The following is a 17,627-nucleotide window of genomic DNA, read 5'->3' on the forward strand; positions in this document are numbered from 1 at the left end:
CTTTGTCAAATACTAATTGACACAGAGACTTGAATTTATTTGTGGTCTCTTTATTCTGTTCCCTTGATTCATGTGTCTGTTCTTGTGCCAATACCAGATTGTTTTGTTTACTGTGACCTTGTAATATAGTTTGACATCAGGTATGGTGATCCCTCCTACTCTGTTCTTCTTTCTCAAACATGCTGCAGCTATTTGGGGTCATTTATGGTCCCATGTTAATTTTTGACATGCTTGCTCTATATGTGTGAAATATGTCATTGGTACTTTAATAGGAAATGCATTCAATCTATAAATTGCTTTGGCTAGTATGGACATATTGATGTTCATTATTCCAATCCATGAACACAGTATATGCTTCCATGTGTTTGTGTCTTCCTTTATTTCTTTCTTCAGTGTTGTGTAGTTTTCTGAGTTTGGGTCTTTTACTTCCTTGGTTAGGTTTATTCCTAGATATTTCATTTTTCTTGTTGCTATAGCAAATGGAATTTTTCTCCTGATTTCTGTTTCTGATATTTTATTGTTGGTGTACAAAAATGCCCTTGATTTCTGAGTACTGACTTTGTATCCTGCTGTTTTGCCAAATCTTATTAGGTTGATAGTTTTTTGGTGGAGTCTACAGGATTTTCCATGTACACTATGATGTCATCTACAAACAATGACAGTTTTGTTTCCTTTTTTCCCATGTGTATGCCTTTTATTTATTTTGGTCTGATTGCTGTGGCTAGGACTTCCAATACTATGTTGAATAGAAGTGGTGAAAGTGAACATCCTTGTCTTGTTCCTGATGTTAGTTGGAAAGCTTTTAGTTTTGGCCCACTTAGTATACTGTTGGCTGTAGGTTTCTCATATACGACCTTTATTATTTTGAGGAATGCCCTCATTACTCCTACTTTGCTGAGTGTTTTTATCATACATGGGTGCTGTACCTTCCCAAATGCTATTTCCACATCTATTGATACAATAATATCATTTTTGTCTTTCCTTTTGTTTATGTAATATATTGCATTTATTGACTTATGAATATTATACCATCCTTGCATCTCTGGGATAAATCCACTTGATCATGGTGTATGATCTTTTTGATGTATTGTTGGATGCAGTTTGCCAATATTTGTTGAGTATTATAGCATCTATGTTCATCAGCAATATTGGCCTGTGGTATTCTTTCTTTGTTGTGTCTTTATCTGGATTGTGGATTAGGATGATGTTGCATTCATAAAAAGAGTTTGGGAGTCTTTCAACATTTTGGATTTTTTGGAATAGTCTGTGAAGGATAGGGGTTAGTTCTTCCTTAAATGCTTTGTAGAATTCTCCTGTGAAACCATACGGTCCAGGACTTTTGTGTGTCAGGAGTTTTTTATTACTGCTTCAATTTCATCTGCTGTTACTGGTCTGTTCAGGCTTTCTGCTTCTTCTTCATTGAGTTTTGGAAGATTATATTCTTCTAGAAATTTGTCCATTTCACCCAGGTTTTCAATTTTTTTTGTAATACAGTTGTTTGTAGTAATTTATTACAATCCTTTGTGTCTGTGGTATCAGTTGTAATCTCTCCTCTTTCATTTCTTATTTGGGTCCTCTCTCTTTTTTTCTTGATGGGTCAGGCTAAAGGCTTGTCAATTTTTATCTTTCAAAGAACCAGGTCCTAGATTTACTGATCCTTAGAATTGTGCTTTTAGTCTCTATGTCATTTAATTCTGCTCTGTACTTGGTTATTTCCTTCCTTCTACATGCTCTGGGCTGTCTTTGTTGTTGTTCCTCCAGTTCTTGTAGATGTAGGGTTAGGTTGTTTAATTGAAATGTTTCTATCTTTTTCAGGTAGGCCTATATCACTATGAACTTCCCTCTCAGGACTACCTTTACTATGTCCCACAAGTTCTGAATTGTTGTGAGTTCATTTTCATTTATTTCCAGAAACTTTTTGATTTCTTCCTTGATCTCATTATTAACCCACCCATTCATTAATAGCATGCTATTCAATCTCCATGAATTTGAGTGTTTTTTAGTCTTTTTCTTAAGGTTAGTTTCTAGTTTCAAGCCCTTATGGCCTGAGAATATGCTTGATATGATTTCAATTTCCTCAAATTTGTTGAGGTTTGTTTTGTGTCCTATTATATGGTCTATCTTTGATAATGTTCCATGCACATTTCTTAAAAGACTTAAATATAAGTCATGACATCATAAAAGTCCTAGAGGAGAACATAGGCAGGAAAAACTAAAATATTCCATTTGGCAATATTTTCACCAGTATGTCCCCTAGAACAAGGGACAGAAAGGAAAGAATAAACAAATGGGGTGTCATCAAACTGAAAAGATTCTCCATGGCTAAAGAAAACAGCATTAAAATGAAAAGAGAACCACTGTATGGGAAAAAATATTTGCCAATGATACCTCAGACATGGGTTTGATCTCCAAATATATAAAGAATTCACACGACTCCAGTGCAGGAAGACAAACAGTCCAATGAAAAAATGGTAAAAGGATTTGAACAGACATTCCTCCAAGGAGGACATAAAGAGGGCCCAGAGACATATGAAAAGATGCTCAGCATCAACAGCCATCAGAGAGATGCAAATTAAAACCACGATGAGATACCAATTCACACTGATGAGAATGGCCATAACAAACAAATCAACACACAAGTGCTGGCAAGGTTGTGGAGAAAAAGGAACCCTAGCGCATTGTTGGTGGGAATGCAGACTGTGCAGCCACTGTGGAAAACAGTATGGAATTTCCTCAGAAAACTAAAAATGGAACTGCTTTTGACTCTATAATCTCACTGCTGGGATTATATCCTAAGAACCCTGAAACACCAATCCAAAAGAACCTATGCACCCCAATGTTCGTAGCAGCACAATTTACAATAGCCAAGTGTTGGAAGCAACCTAAGTGTCCATCAGTAATTGAATGGATCAAAAAACTATGGTACATTTACATAATGTAATACTACACAACAGAAAGAAAGAAGGAGCCCCTACCCTTTGTGACAGCGTGGATGGATCTGGAGAGCATTATGCTAAGTGAAATAAGCCAAAGAGTAAAAGATAAATACCATATGATCTCACTTATAAGTGGAACCTAATCACCTAATCAACAAAACAAACAAGCAAACAAAATATAACCAGAGACACTGAAATTAAGAACAAACTGACAGTAACCAGAGGGATAGTGGGAGGGGCTAATTAGGGGAAAACGGGAAAGGGTCATCAAAGAACATGTATAAAGGACACACGGACAAAGCCAAAGAGGGGGTAGGATTGAGGGTGGGAGGCAGGGATCGCTGGGGTGGGTGAGGGTAGCTGGGGGAAAATGGAGACAATTGTACTTGAACAACAATAAAAAATAATTAAATAAAATAGAGTAAAGATAATTAGGTTATTTTCAAGGACGTTAGATCATTCTAAGGGAATCATTTTCGAGACACAATGATGATGTGTTTCTCACTTGGGGACGTATTTGGAGACAGCTTGGGAAAGTCTGGCCACTTCAAAGACTTTGTTCAGTGGTTCAAACAGGAATAGAGGCACATCAGCTTCATGTATATTAACTGGCTTGCCACATGCATGAATCGGGAGTGGTCTGAATGATCTGCAGTTCCCTTGCTAAGGTTTCCAAGGTCTCTGAGTCTGACTCACTTTACCTATGCAGTTACTTCTTCCATCTCTTAATATTCAGACATATCTGCTTTACCAAATTCAGACAAATGTTTTAACCCTGCTCAGCTTTTTTTGTCCACTAAGATTCCTCTGGCTCTTGCACTTTCAGTGGCTCCTTCAATCTTCTAACTGGGCTGCAGTTAAAGACAAAATTGTGACAAACACTTTCTCCTGTCTACTACCCTGGTCTTTCTAACCACATTTCAGGAACTTTGAGGTCAGAGAGACCTGTTGCTTATCTAGAGATCCTGGCAGTCTCTTGAACAATATTTACCGTGTACTGAAGGTTCAGGACAGACAAGGTCTTTGTCTTCATGGAGGTTACAAAATAGAGGCTGGGAAAAGGTAATAAATAAATAAATAAATAAATAAATAAATAAGACTATGTCATATAATAATGAAAGTGAAATGAGACAATGGCATGAAGGAGATCAATATGGTGACAAAGAAGGCGTCTTTGAAATGGAAGTGTTTGACTAGACACATGACTAGTTGACTGACTTCTTTCCTTTTTGGTTTTAGCTGGGTGGTTTATGGCAAGGACATTGACCAGCAGAATTTCTAACTTCCTTTCTTCTGTTTCAGCCAAATTCCTTCCAAATAGCTTTACATGATCCACCAGAATGTGGTAGGCAGCCTGTAAGAGGCCCCAGTGATCCACACATCCTGGTACCCATGCCCTTGAGTGCTGGCTGGGTGCAGTGACTTTCTTCTAACAAACAGAATATGGCAGGAGTGATGGGATGTCACTTCCAAGTTTAGTTTAGAAAATGGCTTTGGCTTTCATCCTAACTTCCTGTCTCTCTGTGGCTTTCTGGCTCTGTCCCTCTCTCTCTCTCATCACTGAGTCCATGTGAAGCCAGCTTCCATTTCATGAGGCGGTTCTATGTAGACACCCACATGGCAAGGACAGAGGGCTGTGGCCTGCCAAAATCCACTGAGTGACCTTGGACATGGATTCCCACCCCTCCCTGCTAGGTTGAGTATGCAGCTGAAATTGCAGCTTGGCTGAGAGCTTAACTACAATCCCATCAGCAGCCTTGAGCCAGAGGCACTCAGACAAGCTACCTCCTGGGTCTTGAGCAACAGGAACTGTGAGTGATAAATATTTCTTGTTTTAAGCCACCGAGGTTTGGGTAATGCGTTACACAGCAATAGATAACTTTAGAACCAAATGGGTATGACCATCAGTAGACATGAATTTGCCTTCTATTGATGAGTGAGGCTTGTACCATTGTATCCAGGTAAATATTCTTCATTAGACTAAATAGCCATCCCAAGGAGTCCATATATGGCCTTTCAAGCAGTTTTACACTACACTGTAATTGTCTATATAGTGACAATTACATGGACAATTACTGGACTTATTGACATTACTGGAATGTAAGCTTCCCAAGGAAACTTGAGTATTTTCTTTCTGTCCTCACTCCCAGTATCTATCTCACAATAAAAACTAACATGGTAAGAATTGAGAATTCACTAAGTTCCTTTACCTTTACAACAACACTATGAGAAAGGTATTATGGTATCATCAGTTTGTAGATGCAAAACTGAGACCAAAACAGTCAGTTTACCTGAAGTTATGTCATTGTAAGTGATAGAGCGAGGAATTGAATCCATCAGTCTGGCTTCAGAGTTCATGATACGCATGTGTGCTTAATTAAGTAAGGAAGGTGAAACTGACACGTGACTTCTGATTACTGTCCCAGGGAGTTAGATACCTCCCTGTTACCCTATTTATTCATTGGTGTTTTCATAACTTTTCAATGGTATATATTTCAGGCCTTGATGAATCAATTCAGCACTTTAAAGGGTAACATCAACATAATAAATTTTATGCCTGTGATAAAACTTGTGAGTGAGCTCAGTTTGAAATTCCAAAGTCTAAGAAGGCAATTAACATTTGAAATACATATTGAGTTGTTTACTGTGACATTTTGTATGGCCACCGAGTGGTATCCAGGATGTCATGAGGGAAAAATTTCCCTGGGAAATAAATGGAAGGTTTGCTTTTCAAATAACACTGACCTGTCAGATTACTCCCTGAATACAGAGGAATGTAAGAAATGACTACCAATGAAAACCCAATTCTCCAATCACATCATATCATTCTTACTTTCCATTCCAGCTGGCAATAATTCCTACAGTGTATTTTTTGCCAACATTTTAGCAACTTAATTTTATAATTCTGTTTGTATCACTATTCATTGTAGTTCTACATGTATAGGGGTGTTTTTTGAATTGATTTGACTTGTGTTCCAACCCCAACCTTACCTCTTAATCAGTGTGTGGCTTTATATGAGTCATATTGCCTCTTTGCCAGCACAGTGGCATCTGACTGCCTGGGCAGGAACCTCAGCATCCCCAGCACAGGGATCAGTCTGTTGGTACCCAGTAGAACCATCCCCTGGACAAGTTCAACAAAATGTACCTCCTGTTCAACAAGGGAGAAAACACCCTCCCTCTTTTTGAGGGGACCCAGGCAGTACTGAGCCCCTTGACAACCTGCAAGCCCATGGATCCTTTGCTTTGCACCCCGTAATCTTCATGTGACCCAATGTGCCAAAGTAAGTGCTGACAGCTGGATCTTCTAACTCAACCACTGGGAGAAGGTAATGACCCTGGACAAGCAGACCCTGGACAGCTCTTGCTTACTGCCAGTTGAAGGCAAAGTCCTGCCACATCCTATTATACCACCTGGGCACCTACATTTTCACAGGTGAGTCCTATCCCCACTTGGCAGTCAAACAGGTCCAGCTGGCCACCTTCACCCCAGCTCTCTATACATCCCTGTGGTATAGCCTCAGGCAGTATTGCCTGGAGGATATCTGTAGTGTTGAAGAAGGCTGTGGTACCATAGTAGACCCCAGGCAGCTACCTCAGGAGGAGCCAAAACCCTTGCTGTTTAAAGATAGTTACCATAACTTGCACTTCTCCCTCTAAGACATACTCCACTGGAGGAGCAAGCTGCTGGCCAAGTACTAGGAATCCCCTTGTATCGCATTTGGAATGACAGCTGGAAGGCCCTACACTAAACCTTCACCCTGATGAGGCACAGCCTGGCCTCCAGGAAGCTCACCTGCAAGATCTGTGTGTAGTATGTGGAAGAGGAAGGCCAGATATTTCAGCTGCACACCATACCAGCAGAAACACCTGCTGGCTCCCCGGATACCATCTACTCTGCAGCCACAAGCATGCTCACCACCCTGCTGAGACCCCATGCCTTTAGGATCCTGCTGTCCATCTACCAGAAGATATATAACAGCCTGGAAGCCCCCAACTCTTGGGCAATGATTGGAACCTATTGGCAAAAAAGAAATCCTCCATGGACTGGTACCTGAACTACTTTGCCATAGGTGTGATCCTGGATCTCTAGGAATCTCTGCAGTGGATGATAGAGACCTCAAAAGCCTAGTGAGTGCCTTGGAGAACACAGGAAAGAGTGAGACACTGGTGGCCATGGCCACCAATGGGGACCGCTTAGCTGCCCCAGATGGTGGGCTGGTAGGATTGGCAGAAGGTGGGTACAGGGAGGCCCTTTCCACCTAATGTGGGGAAGTTCAGCCTCTGCTGTCCTCCAGGTCACAGCCAGAGTCACCCTTTCTCCCCCTTCCTTGCCTTACCCCAAGACCACGACAATCCATGTACTCTGGTGTCAAGAGGACCTGGTGTTTCTACTCCACCTCTGCTCCCTTCTGGCCTCAGACCTTTGTGCAGAAACCAAGGTGGGGTTGATGACTCTGGAAGAAGTTAGCATAGCAAGAGAGTGGCCCTTCCTCCACCCCTAGTCCCAGGACCTATGGGGTAAGTTTGTTTTAGTTTCAATGCTGTTTTCGGACTTGCATCAGAGTGCAGCTTTCACTATGCCCAATCCTTTTTTTTTCTGCCCATACCCGCCGCCCCTCCATGAGTTGTTAAACATCTTGTTCCATAAACTCTGTCTCTGAGTCTGTTTTCCAAAGAATCCAGACGACAACAACAATCATCATTTCTTCATCCAACAATGATTTAGCAAATGTCAATGACCTGATAAAGATTCCATTTTGGATTTTACATTCTAGTGTAGGAAACAGATAATTAACAAGTAGCTTTATCAGTGGCAAACATCTACTGCAAAATAACTTCTTAAAATCCATGCTAAACCTTCCAAGGATGAGTATAACTGGTTCAACCACTTTTGCCCTTTTCATTTGCAAATATCCCTCTTCTGTGATGTGATTAGTGGCATTGGCTCCTTTGTTTTCTGTAAAAGGTAACCACCTAAAGCAACCTGTGCATAGTAAATGAGGAGCATCATGTAATGTGTGAGAAACCCAATAAAGGCTGGTCATGGCAAGGGCCAAAACTTTTGCTCCCCTCGAGAGAAAAGCCATGCTGTCCCTTTTCCTCCCCCGACTCGGTAGTCCACGTGAACGTCTCATTTCATCCATAATGACACGGACACTGTGGAACGGTGTCTGCATCAATCATGGACCCAGACACATGCATGTACACTTGTGTACTGCTTTAGGAGATGTTCAGTCAGCAATTTGATTAAGGACTCTTTTTAAAAATATATATTTTATTGATTATGCTATTACAGTTGTCCCATTTTGCCCCCCTTCACTCCCCTCCACCCTGCCCAGACCCTCCCACCCACATTCCCACACTTTACTTCACATTCATGTGTCATACTTGTAAGTTTTCTGGCTTCTACTTTTCCCATACTATTCTTACCCTCCTCCTGTCTATTTTCTACCTACCATCTATGCTACTTATTCTCTGTACCTTTTCCCTCTCTCTCCCCCTCCCACTTCCCTGTTGATAACCCTCCATGTGATCTCCATTTCTGTGATTCTGTTCCTGTTCTAGCTGTCTGCTTAGTTTGCTTTTATTTTAGGTGTGGTCGTTACTAACTGTGAGTCTGCCATCCTTTCACTGTTCATATTTTTTATCTTCTTTTTTTTTAGATAAGTCCCTTTAACATTTCATAGAATAAGGGCTTGGTGATGATGAACTCCTTGAAATTGACCTTATTTGAGAAGCACTTTATCTGCCCTTCCATTCTAAATGAAAGCTTTGCTGGATAAATCAATCTTGGATGTAGGTCTTTGGATTTCATGACTTGGAATACTTCTTTCCAGCCCCTTCTTGCCTGTAAGATCTCTTTTGAGAAATCAGCTAACAATCTGATGGGAACTCCTTTATAGGTGACTGTCCCCTTATCTCTTGCTGCTTCTAGGATTCTCTCCTTCATTTTAATCTTGGCTAATGTAATGATGATGTGCCTTGGTGTGTTCCTCCTTGGGTCCAGCTTCTTTGGGACTCTCTGAGCTTTCTGGACTTCCTGGAAGTCTATTTCCTTTGCCAGATTAAGGAATTATTTGCACAAATACCTTTTCCACTTGTTGTTCTTCCTCTTTCCCTTCTGGTACCCCTATAATTTGGATGTTGGAACATTTAAAGATGTCCTGGAGGTTCCTAAGCCTCTCCTCATTTTTCTGAATTCTTGTTTCTTCATTTTTTTCTATTTGGTTGTTTCTTTCTCCCTTCTGGTACAAACTGTTGATTTGAGTCCTTATTCCCTTCCTATCACTGTTGTTTCCCTATACATTTTCCTTTATTTCTCTTAGTACGGCCTTCATTTTTACCTCTAATTTGTGACCATACTCAGCCAATTCTGTGAGCATCCTGACTACCAGTGCTTCGAACTGTGCATCTAATAGGTTGGTTATCTTTTTATCGCTTCGTTGCATTTTTTTTCTGGAGCTTTGATGTGTTCTTTCGTTTGGGCCATTTTTTTTTGGTCTTGATGTGCCTGTTACATATGAGGGGCAGAGGCTTAGGTGTTCGCCAGGACAGGGTTACCCAGTGGCTGGGCTGTGATGCAGTATGTGGGGCAGGGGTCTGAAAGGGAACCATGATGCTTGTTCCACTCTCTGCTGGACTTCAATCACTTTTGCCGCTTCCCTCAAGCAAACTGGGCCCTTCTGGTGCTGATTCCCATGTGGGTGGGTTTGTATATGTTCTAGGACCCCGTGGGTCTTGCCAACAAACTCTTTCCTGGACTAAAGTGCTGGTAGGTGCCATTGTCCATTTGCTCAGCCCTTACCCCAGTCAGCCTGTAGTCACCTTGGCAGGTGCCAAGTCTGAATCTCCATCAAACTCACCCCTGGTGATTCCCACAGCAGGGGTGGGAATCAGGGATCCCCTGAGAACCCACACCACCCAACTGGCCCAGAGGTCAGACCTCCTTCACCAGCTGTTACTCACAAGTGGCTGACCTCAGCCCATGCTGTGTACTTCTCTTAAATTTTTGAAAGGTCCACAAACCCAAAACAAGCAGCAAATGTCATCAGAGTGCCCTATACCAATTACCAAGCAGCCCCCAGGCCATGCTTAGTGGCTATGCTTCAAAGAATAGCCTTTCCAAGGAACCTCCAAGATCAACACAGGCAGCTTTAGATCCCTTTGTAGCTCCTATCAGTTGGCCTGACCCAGGCAAAAGCAGCAGATGAACTGGGCCAGCATCAGAACCCTTCCCTAGAGGTTCCAGTACCAACACACCTGGTACCAGCATTAGACCACATCAGAGCACCGCCCAATTTACAAATTACATGCCCAAAGGGTGGACTCAGCAGGCAGTAGAGACACAAGGGACTCCCACTTATGGGGTTAGCCCCCACACAACAAGATTCCACCAAAAAGCTAATAGAGATGACATATGAAGTTAGTAAAGCAACAGTATACAAAACAATGTACAGAAATTGGTTGCATTTTATAAAAGGATAAGGAGCTATCAGGAAGAGAAATTAAAAAACGATCCCATTTACAATTGCATCAAAAAATTAAATACTGGGATCCGATGATGGTGGCAGACTAGATGGAAGTTACATTAACCTCCTCCTAATTCCAGGCTGGAATTACAACTAAATTATAGAAAAATCATCCTTATTAACCAACTGAAGACTAGCTGGAGAGATGCGATATCACCAGGGACTTACACATCACCACATCCACGCTGGTAGGAATTGAAGAGAAATAAGAGGGCTGGCTGGGTCCACAGGGAGCAGCTGAAGTTCTGGAGGAATATTTCGGTGGCTGCGGTGGGATCCCCCCTGAGAAGTGTGGGGTATAAACCCCAAGCATAGTTCCCTGGCCTGGAGCACCAGACTGGCATGGTAACCACATAATATGGTAACCAGATGGGAAAAGCTATGGGGTTTCTTTCTACTGGGAAGAGATAGGTAGAGATGCAGACACTATCTTTAAGGGCCAACACACAAATTTTGTTTTCAGCGACTTGCCCTGTGCTTTGAGAAAGAGAGGGTATACAGGACTAGCATCATGTGAGGAGAGTCTGGAGTTGGTATTTCACGGGCAAGAGCTGAGGGCTCAGACGCCAGGATCCTTGTGATCAGTCATTCCCCACACTGCAGAAGCCATCTTTCTTGGGAAGGCGACATCCTTCCATACAGCATCAGCCCTGGGTGAAGCAACAGCCCCACCAGCAGGAATCCCTCTTACCCTACCCTGTTGAGTTTAAGCCGTGCTGAGAAGTACAACTGGAGGCTCTTTCAGCAATTAAGCCTAACATACAGCTTGCAGGCAGAGGTGGATCTCTGGGAACTTTGAAACTTTAGCTGACCCTCCTCTGGGCTGGTGCTAGTAAAGCCAGACTTGGTGCACCAGGTACCTTCTTGATGCTTGGTGCCTTCTGCATGCACCCAGAACCAGCACACTGAGAGACAAGCTGTGGAACACTGATAGCTACAAACAGGTTTCCCAGAGCCAGTCATAGGCAGCATCTGACATAGACCTGCACCAGTCTTTGCAGATCTAATTAATACAGAGAAACAAACACAAAGAGGTGGCCAAAATGGGAAGACAAAAAGACAAGATCCAATGAGAGAAAACCAGAGAATTCTCCACAAGAAGAGTTAAATGAAATGTAGGTAAGCAATTTATCATTTATAGATTTCAAAGTAGTGATTATAAGGATGCACAAAAACATGAAAAAGACAGATGAACCATAAAAAGGAGCAAAAGAATGCAATATCTGAAATAAATAATACACTGGAAGGAATGAACAGGTTGGTTACATGAAGCAGTGGATTGAATCAGGAATTTGGAAAACAAGGTAGAAAAAACACACAACAGAACAGCAAAAAATAAAAAGAATTTTTAAAAAGTGAGAATCACTTAAGGACCTTTTGGACAACATGAAGCATAAACATCGTTATCATAGGGGTACCGAAGGAAAGTGTTGGGAACCACTCTGCCTGGTTTCAGGAATTGTAACTACCCCCATAGCTAAGACTGAGGGAGCGACCTCTGGAATGTGAGCCACAGGAGACAAACCTTATCTCTTTGTAGCAAACGCTGCCTCAGCTTAATCCCCTGCCCCCAAAGCATGGTCGATGTCCAAGACAGGTAAGACTCCTCACATCGAGGAGCAACCTAAGCCAGACACGATCACTTGGGAGGCCATCATAAGAGGACCTGGGGGGCTGAGACAAAGAGGGAGCAATGGACCCTTGCCTCCCAGCTATTCTGCAATAGTCTGAGTCCCCATGTCCTCTGGGAGAAGTGCTTCCTGGCTCTAATCCACTTCAGCCTGAAAACCTGTGATGGGGAGGTGGTGCAGCTCCTTGCCTTGCTAGAGTGGTATCCGGTGTAAATCTGGCATAAGAAAGAATTCCTAAAAGTCCTGTGAAGCCTACTTTGCTAAGAGTGCTTTCATTCATATGTTAAGGGTCCGAGCAGGAAATGAGTATATCTCCCAAAGTTTCTACAACCCCCTTACCTGACAGACACTGACTCAGACTAAGCCCTCAGATTTCTTTGAAATGTTATCTACTCTTTGATTCTTGCCGCCCTGTATTCCTGTGTATTACAACCCAGTAAAAGCCCCTGAAGGAAGGGGCTCCTGGCCTTTTTCCTCAGAGAAATTGGCCACCTCTCCTCCCCAAGCAGATCATGTCTTGGTAGCAGTTACTTTTATCTGTGGCAGATGGGGGGACCTAAGGGCAAAGTCGCCCCCACAGAAAAGTCAGAGAGCAAGATATTGAGAACCTATATGAAGAAATAATGGCCAAAAATGTCCCTAACTTGGTGAAGGAAAAAGACATATAAGTCCAGGAAACATAGAGAGTCCCATACATTTTGGACCAAAATTGGCCCACACCAAGACATAACATAATTAAAATTACAAAGCTTAAAGACAAGGAGAGAATCTTAAAAAGAGATTGTCATCTAATTTCTCAACAAAAACATTTCAGGCAGAAGGGATAGGCATAAAATATCTAAAGTGATGAAAAGCAAGGACCTAAAACCAAAGCTACTTTACCCAGCAAGGGTATCATTTCAACCTCAGTTGTTACCACCAAACTAGTACTGCACCAAATGTCAAAAGGAGAAGGACAAGGAAGGAGAGAAGGAGAAAGAGAGGAAGAAAAAGAAAGGAGGAGGAGAAGGACGGGGGGAGTAGTAAGGGAGGAGGAGAATGAGGGAAGAGGAGGTAGAAGGAGTGGGAAGCTACCTAACATAGCAACCTAACCCAGCTACTTAACCCAGCAAGGCTACTAGTTAGAATAGGAAGAGATAGAATTCTCAGAAATAAAAATGCGTGAAGGAGTTCATCACCACTAAAACAGTATTACAAGATATGTTACAAAGACTTCTTTAAGAAGAAAAACAGTAAAAATATGAATAATAAAATTACAATAACTACACACCTATCAATAATTAATTCAAATGTAAATGGATTAAATGCTCCAATAAAAGGACAAAGCATGGTTGAATGGATTAGAAAACAAGACTCATACATATGCTGCCTACAAGAGACCCCTTTCAGATGAAAAGACACACACTGACTGAAAGTAAAGGGAGAAAAATAGTATTTCATGAAAATGGAAATGGAAATGAAAATAAAAAGCTGGAGTGGCAGTACTAAATCAGACAAAATAGACTTTAAAACAAAGGTTATCTAGAAAGAGAGAAGCAAGGACCCAACAATTCCACTTCTGAGTATTTATCCAAATGAGCACAAAACACTAATTTGAAAAGACTTTTGCATCCCTATGTCCACTGCAGCATTATTTGCAATACCCAAGACATGGAAGCAACCTAAGTGTCCACTGACAGACAAACAGATAAAAAAGATGTAGTACTATATACAATGGAATATTACTCAACCAAAATAAGGAATAAAATCTTGCCATTAGCAACAACATGGATGGATCTAGAGGGCATTATATAAGTGAAATGAGAGATGAAGAAAAAGAAATACTGTACAATTTCACTTATACGTGGAATAAAGAACAAAATAAAAGATCAAACAAAACAAACTCTTATGTACAGAGAGTATTTTGATAGTTGCCAAATGCAAGGGAGGTGGGACAGATGGGTGAAAAGGGGGAAGGGATTAAGATTTACAAATTTCTAGTCATAAAAACAGTCACAGGGACGTGAAATACAGCATAGGGAATATAGTCAATAATATTGTAATAACTATGCATGGTGTCAGATGGGTACTAGACTTCTCAGGGTAATCATTTTGTAAGGTAAATAAATGTCTAATCACCACATGGTACACCTGAAACTAATATAATATTGTTGGCAATATAATAACACATTTTTAAATTATTTCTGAAAAAGAGCACAGGATTCCATCTTGCCACAGACAGATGGGGGAATAATATACACCCCCAAAAATACTGACCTCAGGAAAACCAGCTCTGTCCAACCTCAGCCATTTCAGCAATTTCCATTCATTCCATGTAGTGGGGGATTTTCAGTGATGATTCAGGATACCAATATACTTCTGTTCCTGACCCCTATTATTCAGTGCCTGTCTTCATCCTTTAAAACCAAACCAAGGAAATCCAACAAACAAACCCAAGAACTTCTACCTTATATATTAACTGCATTTTATTTAAAATATATAATATTTTTTACTTATAGGTGAGATCATATTGTATTTGTCTTTCACTGCCTGGTTTATTTCACTTAGCAAAATAATCTCCAGTTCTGTCCATACTGTTGCGATGGGTAGGAGGTCATTCTTTCTTTCTGATGTGTAGTATTCTACTGTGTCAAACTACCACAGTTTTTTGAACCACTCATTTACTGATGGGCACTTAGGATGTTTCCAGTACTTAGCTGTTGTAAATGATGCTGCTATGAACGCAGGGATGCATAGATTCTTTTCAACTGGTGAGAAAAAAAGAACTAGAGACGTGGAAATAAAAAACAAACTGATAGGCACCAGACTACAGGGAGAGGGGGTAACTGAAGATAGAAGGTGAATGTATACAAAGGACCCATGGGCAAGGACAATGGAGAGGGGATTGTCTTTGGGAGTGTGGTTGGACGGGGCCAGAGAGAGCAACTGGGGAAAAATGTAACTGAACAACAATAAAAATAAAAATAAAATATACAACACTTTAAAATATAAAACCAGACACAACTCCATTCTGCCAACAACACACAATATGATCAGTACAACACACTGTCATTTTATTGGGGCTGGGTTATGAAGAGGGCAGTGAGAGCCATAAGGAATCTACTTGTACTAAAGAAAGCAGTTTGGAGCAATCAAGCAAGGGATGTAGGCACATTTTGTTGGCAAGAGGATGCACCATGACAGAGAAAAGGCTAGGAGACTCATCCTAAGGAAGGCCCAGAAATTCTTAGGAAGCAAATGTGGGGTAGGCTTGTAGGCTACAATGATCATGTGGTTTCATCTGGTGTGCTTGCACAACAACATGGAATAGACAAAAACGGGTCAGGTCATCCTACTAGTGAAACATGAAGCTGACACGAGATGCATTTCAATGCTTAGAAGCATCTCGATCCTTCGGAATGCAAAGGAGTGTGAGTCCAAAGGGTTCAGGAATGTCAGAGACTTACTTCAGAATGGGAATCCCCTGTCTCTCCAGGTGGCAGTCCCCTGCCCTCCCCAGGGACAAAGCCCCCACACCTCCATCCCTGGTGCTTCACTGATCCCTACAGTCTTTCCTATCCCAAATGATTCAGGTTTCCATGGAGATAGGCTGATTGAGAACCAGTGACACTGCTGACAATCCTGACACCCAACAGACCCTACCACCCTGGGGCAGATGGTTTCAGCACACAATGGTCTAAAGACTTTCACCATCCGGACCCCATATGAAGGGTGTCTTGTCCACCCACTGTTACCCAGGAGAGTCAGCAGTATCCATAGATGCCCAGCTGCTTCTTGAGGAATTGCCTGGGAGAACACTTGGCCATCTGACCTCCTGTCTAGGAAACCCCACATCTTTTGGACTGTTGTGTGTCAAACCAACACGCCTTTGAAAGTTCTGCTCTGCACAGCTATTTAACAGGCCTACCCATTTAGGGGCTGCCATGCCAGAACCACAGAAATGCTACAGAAGAGTCCACCTGCCTAAGGTACATGTAGCCCTTAACCCATCTGCACAAAGAGGGGCCAGAAATAAACATCTATGGCAACTCTTTGGCCCTAAAGAATGGACCAACCTGATTAAGAGCAATGTAATGCTTCAGAATGACCAGGACCCATGCATACATACCAGGGCCCACAGCCCCAGGTGCCCCACTCACAATTCAGGTTGAGCCTCCCATACATATACGCACCAATGCCTAAATATTCTTGCTTCACACAGCATACATCCAGACACACAAATTGTCAGCGTGCTGGTGAATGCTCAATAATACGCTCAGGAGGATGCAGGAAGCACTTCATTTGTGGTGTTTAACACAAATATTCTCAGCACGATTAACTTCAAGCTCCCCACTTGATGAACACAGAACCTGGAAGACACATGGGCCATCAACAGTCCTAAGCTAGTATGAGCCATTCCAGTGCATGCTACCCCATTTCACACAATAACGTACACACAATCCACTTACACCCTGGACATGTAAACAAAAGTTAACATATATAAGCACACACATATTTCTTTCTTTCTTTTAAAGATTTTATTAATTTATTTTTAGAGAGATGGAGGGGAGGGAGAAAGAGAGGGAGACAAACACAATGTGAGAGACAAGCTTCAATTGGTTACCTCTCATATGTGCCCCGAACAGGGACCAAACCTGCAATCAAGGCACAAGTCCTGACCAGGAATCACACTGGCAACCTTTCACTTTGAGGGATGACGCCAAACCCACTGAGCCATATATAAACACACACATACATGTCTACCCTCACCCTCACTGAATGTACAGATAAATCACCTATCCTACCTTAATTGTTACATATAAAACCCTAATCATACTGAATACTCACACACTAATCTGTAACTATATTTACAAAAACAACATGGGTCTGAATACAAATGTACAAGTAACATAGCACCCAGATGTGCACAATGAATACTTGAATACACAGTCTCTCTAAAACCACCAAGCACAGAGTTATGCCATGTGCCACTGACCCCCACCAAAGATCCACATGCAATTTCATGGCCCTAAAAACACATACCCCATGATTCCTGAAAATACTACACAAACTCACACAACCCATAAAGTCTCTTGATTTCCAAACACATAAAGTGAACTCTCACATCCCCAACAGTACACACACCTTCAGTTCCAGGAACTCAAAAATATACACAGCCACAAACAACCTATACATATCAAATACATGGAAGTCCACCACACAAACACTGAGAAGACACATACAAGCAATGCCACCAAAATTGTGCAAGCATTACATTCTGCAATACACACAAAGTTACCCTAAACTTTCATTTCACTTACACATCCCAAATGTGTACCTGCAAACCACTCATGAATACACCTCATGTGCTCAGATAGATACATGCAAAACAAAAAAACACCAAAAATCCCTCAACTCCCACTAATACATATATACAATTCTCACATCTATGGAAACATACACACTGGCAAATGTTCGCAACCTGGGAATAAACTTTACATTATCCACCTCTTCAGAATGCAATCTCATCACCCCCAGCCTTCATATAG

The 17,627-nt window shown here is 41.7% G+C and overlaps 1 pseudogene; it reads left to right on the forward strand.

Moving 5' to 3' along the window:
* Window positions 1-4,944: 4,944 nt before the first annotated feature.
* LOC119055052 (netrin receptor UNC5B-like) lies at window positions 4,945-7,202 on the forward strand (annotated as a pseudogene).
* Window positions 7,203-17,627: the final 10,425 nt, after the last annotated feature.

This window comes from Artibeus jamaicensis, unplaced genomic scaffold (genome assembly GCF_021234435.1).
Source record: "Artibeus jamaicensis isolate MK-2021 breed Jamaican fruit bat unplaced genomic scaffold, CSHL_Jam_final contig_729, whole genome shotgun sequence".
In the NCBI taxonomy this organism is placed as follows: Eukaryota; Metazoa; Chordata; class Mammalia; order Chiroptera; family Phyllostomidae; genus Artibeus; species Artibeus jamaicensis.